Source organism: Piliocolobus tephrosceles, chromosome 9, assembly GCF_002776525.5.
Source record: "Piliocolobus tephrosceles isolate RC106 chromosome 9, ASM277652v3, whole genome shotgun sequence".
Classification (NCBI taxonomy): Eukaryota; Metazoa; Chordata; class Mammalia; order Primates; family Cercopithecidae; genus Piliocolobus; species Piliocolobus tephrosceles.
The window spans coordinates 29,532,694-29,538,787 of NC_045442.1; positions in this window are offsets into that span (position 1 = coordinate 29,532,694).

Genomic DNA, 6,094 nt, shown 5'->3' on the forward strand with positions numbered 1-6,094 from the left:
GCATGATTTGTGGACTATCAGGACCCATGTAAAAGTGGGCTCTGTGCTCATTCTATTTGCTGTGTGGTGTCGTTTGCTTTACTAAGAAAGGATGTGTTGTTTTTACATGAAAATAATTCTTGCCTTTGAACTCCAATGTTTTAGGACAATCCTCTGAGTTGTATGGGGTTGCTGTGTCTTAAACTATACTGTTGCCATATTTCCTGTGAGCACCATGCCTGAAGTTGTGTTGTACTTTTAATATTCATTTAGACTAGAAACCTAAAGAAAAGTCTTGATAGAGTTTGAACAGTATAAATAATTTATTTCTATAAGTACTTGTACTGTTTGCTTAAAAGACTGCAAAAAAAGAATACACCTCAAGTCTCTGGGTCATCCAAGGGTTCAGCAAGAAGAGACCTCCTGTTGCTGACTGAGGGAGTTAGTTCACAAACTCTTGCCATTTACATTTTAGTAAAACTCTTCATTCCAATAGGAAAGGCTCTCCCAAGGACACCAGAAGCTGTGGTGTATAGATTGATAGCACATGATGACAGCTACCTTAAGAATAGCAGGTGCTTTCACTGGGTTAAAAAAAAAAATCACAGGAGTCTTCTAAGCTTCTTTTCAGAACAAGTGTTGAAAAAGATAATTTCTCTGGAAAATGCTCCTTTCATAGATCTAAGCGCCCTTTCACACTACCAGATGTCAGCATGCCAAGCTCCTTACAATGATGGAATATTTCTTATAGTTTTCCCTATGGGCTAGAAAGTTCCTCCCACAGATAAAATCAAGGAGTGCCCACATCTTGCTTTTACCTGAAAATGTCTTGGGGTTACAGTTATGACATGTCATCAGTCAAGGAGACTAGAGCATCAAACTTAAAATAAGCTGGCAACAGAACGCCAAAAAGAAAACATACAGTAAGTTAACACTATTGTAAACAGTCCAGGACCAGAAGAGCAAGGCAGGGCTTGCCCCTTTACCTACCTAAAGCAAAATGGGGATTGTTCCCCATGGGAAAGACAAATGAACCCCAGTCCCAGGCTCATTTCAGAGCCTCATCTCAGGAACTATGAGTTTAGGAATGAGGCATCTGATCATACTTTTTACTTTGTCCACTGTTATAAAGAGTCATAGTTCATAGTGAAAAAGAACTCAGCTGCTATTATCTGCAGGAGTGGCTGAAAAGGATGGAAGTGTGCCCATAAATCCTTTCTCTCATCACACCCACAAAACATTTAGAGTCTAACTCAAACTGCATGCAGTTAAGAAAACACTGGAAGGGAAGAGGAATGAAATGAAAAATTGTTCTTTTCTATCGAGCTCTTGTTTGGAGGGCTCTAGATTCTTTCTACCCCTCCTGGTTTGGGGAAAACCAACCTAAAATAGTCTTCTTACTCTTAGCCACCTTCCTCTTCTCCTTTTCCCTCTTTCTGGCCTTCATGACTTCTTTATTTTACTGTTTTCTTCTCATTTTTTTCCTGTCCTTCCTTTCCTCGTATCTCTACTCATTCCACTTTCAATGAATACTTATAGTGAGCCCAATACAGAGAGGCCCTGCAGACACAAAAATGGCTACAACATCAGAGTCATGGCCAAGTGGAGGAGAGGGAGGAGGAGAAAGAAGTAACAGGTCTGGTTTTTAACACGTTGAGCTTGAAGTACTTGCTGGACATCTATGGAGGTAGACAGTAGTGGTTGGGAATGCTAAGCAGGAATTCAAGAAAGTGGAAGTTTTATTGAATACTATATGTACTGTGTTTGGAGTTGGGAATACAGTGAAAAAATAAAACCTGTCCATTTTTCCAAGGACTTTAAGAAAACAAACAAGAGCATTAAAGTGTTTGAGATGCCCAGATAAAAGCATGGGCAGGTACTGAGGAGATACAAAGCAAAGCAGTCAGATCAACCTGAAGTGAGGGAATGGGAAGAGCTAGCCAGTCCCTTGGCTTCATAGAGCCCATCAGCCAGGAAGGTCTCTGTAGGCATTATGCATGGGATTGGCACTTTAGCTCTGTTGATGCTAAATTGTTCCAGCCAGGCTTACCCATGGAGTGTTAGCTTTTCAGATTTGTGTTCTCTTTTCTCTAACTGGATATTGATCTTCCCTTAGCAGGATAGTCTCCATCTCTAGATGGGGAAGGGAAACCCATGGCTACCTGTAAGGCCTCCTTCCCATGAGTCTTAACACTATGCTGATTTGGCAAAATAGCCCATGGTCTCTTACATTTCTTCCTATTTTATAGACCCAAGAATAAACCCAAGAGTGTTCTGGGATAAGTATACAGACATAAATAAATTTGGCAGTCTGATTGGCTGCAAAAGTTTTCCAAGAGAATAAGTAGATCATTGCCATGGAGTTTTCCATATTGTGAGATCTAATGAAATTAACTTTCTACTTCAGAAACACTTTTCAGTCTTTATGATGAAATCCCTTTGACCATTAACTTATCAGATCTTGGAGCTAATGGAAATTCTCCCACCTTACCCTACCCCAACTCTATTTGTGTGAACATCAGAGAAAATTCCCATGCTTTTCATCAGGCATCCATTTGTGTCTATTCCTCCTAGCCTAAAAAATCCTCATAAGCCAATTAAGTAAATTAAGATTTACATAAACAACTTGGTTCTCCCAGTCCTTTCTCAGCTGCCTGATTTCACCTAGACAAACTAAAAATGGAAACCCAAAGAGCAAATACTTGGTGCATTTTTAGCCCTTTAAAGGAAAACTCCCCTTTTGTGCTTTTTCTGTGGCAAGGACGTTGTCCTCTACTCACAAGTTATTGCTAGAAAAACAGACAGCTTTGCGCATTGGCATGGAGTTCTGCATGGGATAAATCTATACAGCTGCAGTCAACAGGGATATCTTTTCCCAGTGATGATTGGGTTTGTTTCTCCAGGTTTTCAATTTAGATTGTTCACTTGGTTTCAAAATTACCTTTTAAAATGTGTAATTTAAATTGTGGTCATATGGTGTGAATCACTTCTTGAAACTTATTTAGGATATTCTTGCAAGTTCCACAGGATAATTATAAATACTTATCTTGAAGTTAATGTTGCATCTTGTTTGTTCTAGAAAGAGAGAAGAATTGCTTATTGAACGTTTATGATTTTTAGCTCAAAAAAATTTAATTAAGCATGCTAGCTGCAGGCCAAAGAGGGAAGATTTGAGATATTCCAAAATAGTAACATTTGCTTTTAAATGTTAATATCTTTTAGGAGTTTTACAATTTCAGATCTTGCATTTAGGTACTTAATACATTTTGGGTAATTTTTGCATATGGTATAAGACAAGAGTTGAACTTTATTACTTTGCATGTGGATGTGCAGTTTTTCCACCACCACTCACTTATTCATAGTGTATGATCCTTATACTGTCCTGTTGAATTGGGTTTGCTAGCATTTCGTCGAATATTTTTGCATATATGTCCATCAGGAATATTGGTCTGTAATTTTCTTTACTTGTAGTGTCTGTATCTGGCTTTGTTATGAAGATAATACTACATTGGGGAAAACCTCCTTAATTTTGGTTTTGGCACTTTTTTTCTTTGCTATGACACCAAAAGCACAGGGAACAAAAGAAAAAATAAACAAGTAGGACTACATAAAGTGTAGCTTCTGCAGAACAAAGGAAATAATCAACAAAAAGAAAAGGCAACCTACAAAATGAGACAAAATACTTGCAAACTGTATATCTGATAAGGGGCAAATATTCACAATATGTAAGGAACTCACACAACTTAATAGCAAAAGAAAAAATAGAAGAAAAAGAAAAGAAAACAAAATCAACTTGATTTAAAAATGAGCAAAGGACCTGAATAGACATTTTTCTAAAGAAGACACACAAATGGCCGATAGGTAAATGAGAAGGTGCTTAGCATCACTAATCATCAGAAAAATGTAAATCAAAACCACAATGAGATACCACCTCACACCTGTTAGGATGACTACTATAAAAAAGATAAACTTTGGTGAGGGTATGGAGAAAAGGGAATACTTATACACTATTAGTGAGAATGCAAATGTTTTGATTATCAAAATAATATGAAACCACAACAAGAATAGAGAGACAAACCAATGATTTAGATTGACATTGTGATAAATTTTACTATTAAATATATTTAGTATATTAAAATGTTGCATTACAAATTTTTTAAAAATGTCAATATCTTATTTCAGGTACTCTTCCTGCTGTTGCTGTTTCACCTAACATTGATGAAATGAACACAATCTGATTAATGTATGGTATATGGCAAAAAACATTATCTTATGAAGTATATTGTATTACATGCCATCCTAACTATTCTGCCAAGTATTCTATAAGTATATAGGCTAGCTGAGCCTACTTCTTACTTCCAAGAGGAATGAGTGGATGGTAAAGACCATTAAGAATAGGGTTATTCTGTCTGGGTGCAGTGGCTCATGCTTGTAATCCTAATACTTTGGGAGGCCAAGACAAGAGGATCGTTTTAGCTCAGGAGTTCAAGACTAGCCTGGTCAATATAGCAAGTCCTCATCCCTACAAATAATTTAAAAAATTAGCTGGCATGGTGACACAGGTCTGTGGTCCCAGCTACTCAGGAGGCTGAAGTGGGAGAAGAATTGCTTGAGTCCAGGCAGTCAAGGCTGCAGTGAGCCATGATCTCCACCACTGCACCCCAACCTGGTTGACAAAGCAAGACCCTGTCTCAAAAACAAAAAACAAACAAACAAAAAAACAGAACAGAGTTATTCTATTTAAGTTCATCATCACTATCACATTTCATTGAGAATTGCTGAAACTTGCACAGCATTTTCAATGATTTGCTCTGTAAATTTTTGATAATTCTTTAAGCTCCTCATGATTTACGATAGTTAAGAGCCTGGAAAATTATTTTAAACAATTTTACAGAATGGCATAGGAAAAACAATCAAGCAAACAAAAAGCTTTGCATACTAGTCCTGACTCTGCCATTAACTAGTTTCCTCAAGTTATTTAGTTTATCTTCTCATTTTGCAAACTAGGTGACCCAAACTAGGTAATCTGTAAGGTCCCCTTGAGCTCTAAGATTTTATGATATTAATATTAGAATTATGCCCACTTTTACTAAAATTACTCTCGAAGCTCCTAACATCTTCTGAGAGTAATCTCTTCATAGTACTTTTAAGTCTTGGGTGTCTACGTGGCCTTCATCAAGAGGAAGTTATAGTCTTTATATGTGGGGTGAATCACTCTCACCCTTTGTAAATGTGAATACCTCTCTATGAAATCAAAATATTTTGCAGTTTCACTTGATGTAACTTGTACTTCTGTAATCAGTTTATTGAAAAATTAGGCAATACCAGGGTGATCCTCCAACTCCAGTAACACTTTATATGAATTTATTTATTATTCATAACAGTACCTACATATATTTGGAGAATACTATTACTTATTATTATGAACCAGTGAGGATGCTTTTGAATTTAATAACTGAAAATACCAACTCAAATTGGCTTAAATGGTAAGGAAGTTTATTATCTCACACACAAAGAATCCAGAGGTACATTCAGGCTCTCAATGTTGTCATTGAGAAGCAAGGATGTTTTCAATCCTCATCTCCTCACTGTGGTGATACCCTTGTGAGTGTAATACATTAGCACATCGACATCACATGCAGAAGTACCAATGTCCTGAAAAAGAAAATGGCTTTCTTCTTTTTCTCCTTAGAAGCAATAAACTTCTCCTAAAAGTCCTGAAAAAACTTTTCCTCATCTATCATTGGCCAAAAAATGAGTCACATTTCTTCCTAAATTCACCACTAAGAAGAATGGGTGAAAATTAACAATTTTGGGGACAGAATGGGAAGGTAACCACTATGATCGCAACAATGTATAATATAATATATTCGTAGTCCATAGATAGTGCTTGCGCATAGATTCCTTGTCATAATGCTACATGTACTGAACACTTCTGCTCCCAAACATTCTGGAAATTCTTGGCCAATTCTTCACTCTAAGACCAAAGTCCATGACCATTGCTACACTACTAATGATTTGTATTCTGTGGGGAAGAAATGAAATTAATGGTTCCAAAGTAAATCACCCTAACTTGTGTGTATGTCTTTCCTAGAGGATACATCTCAAATATTGC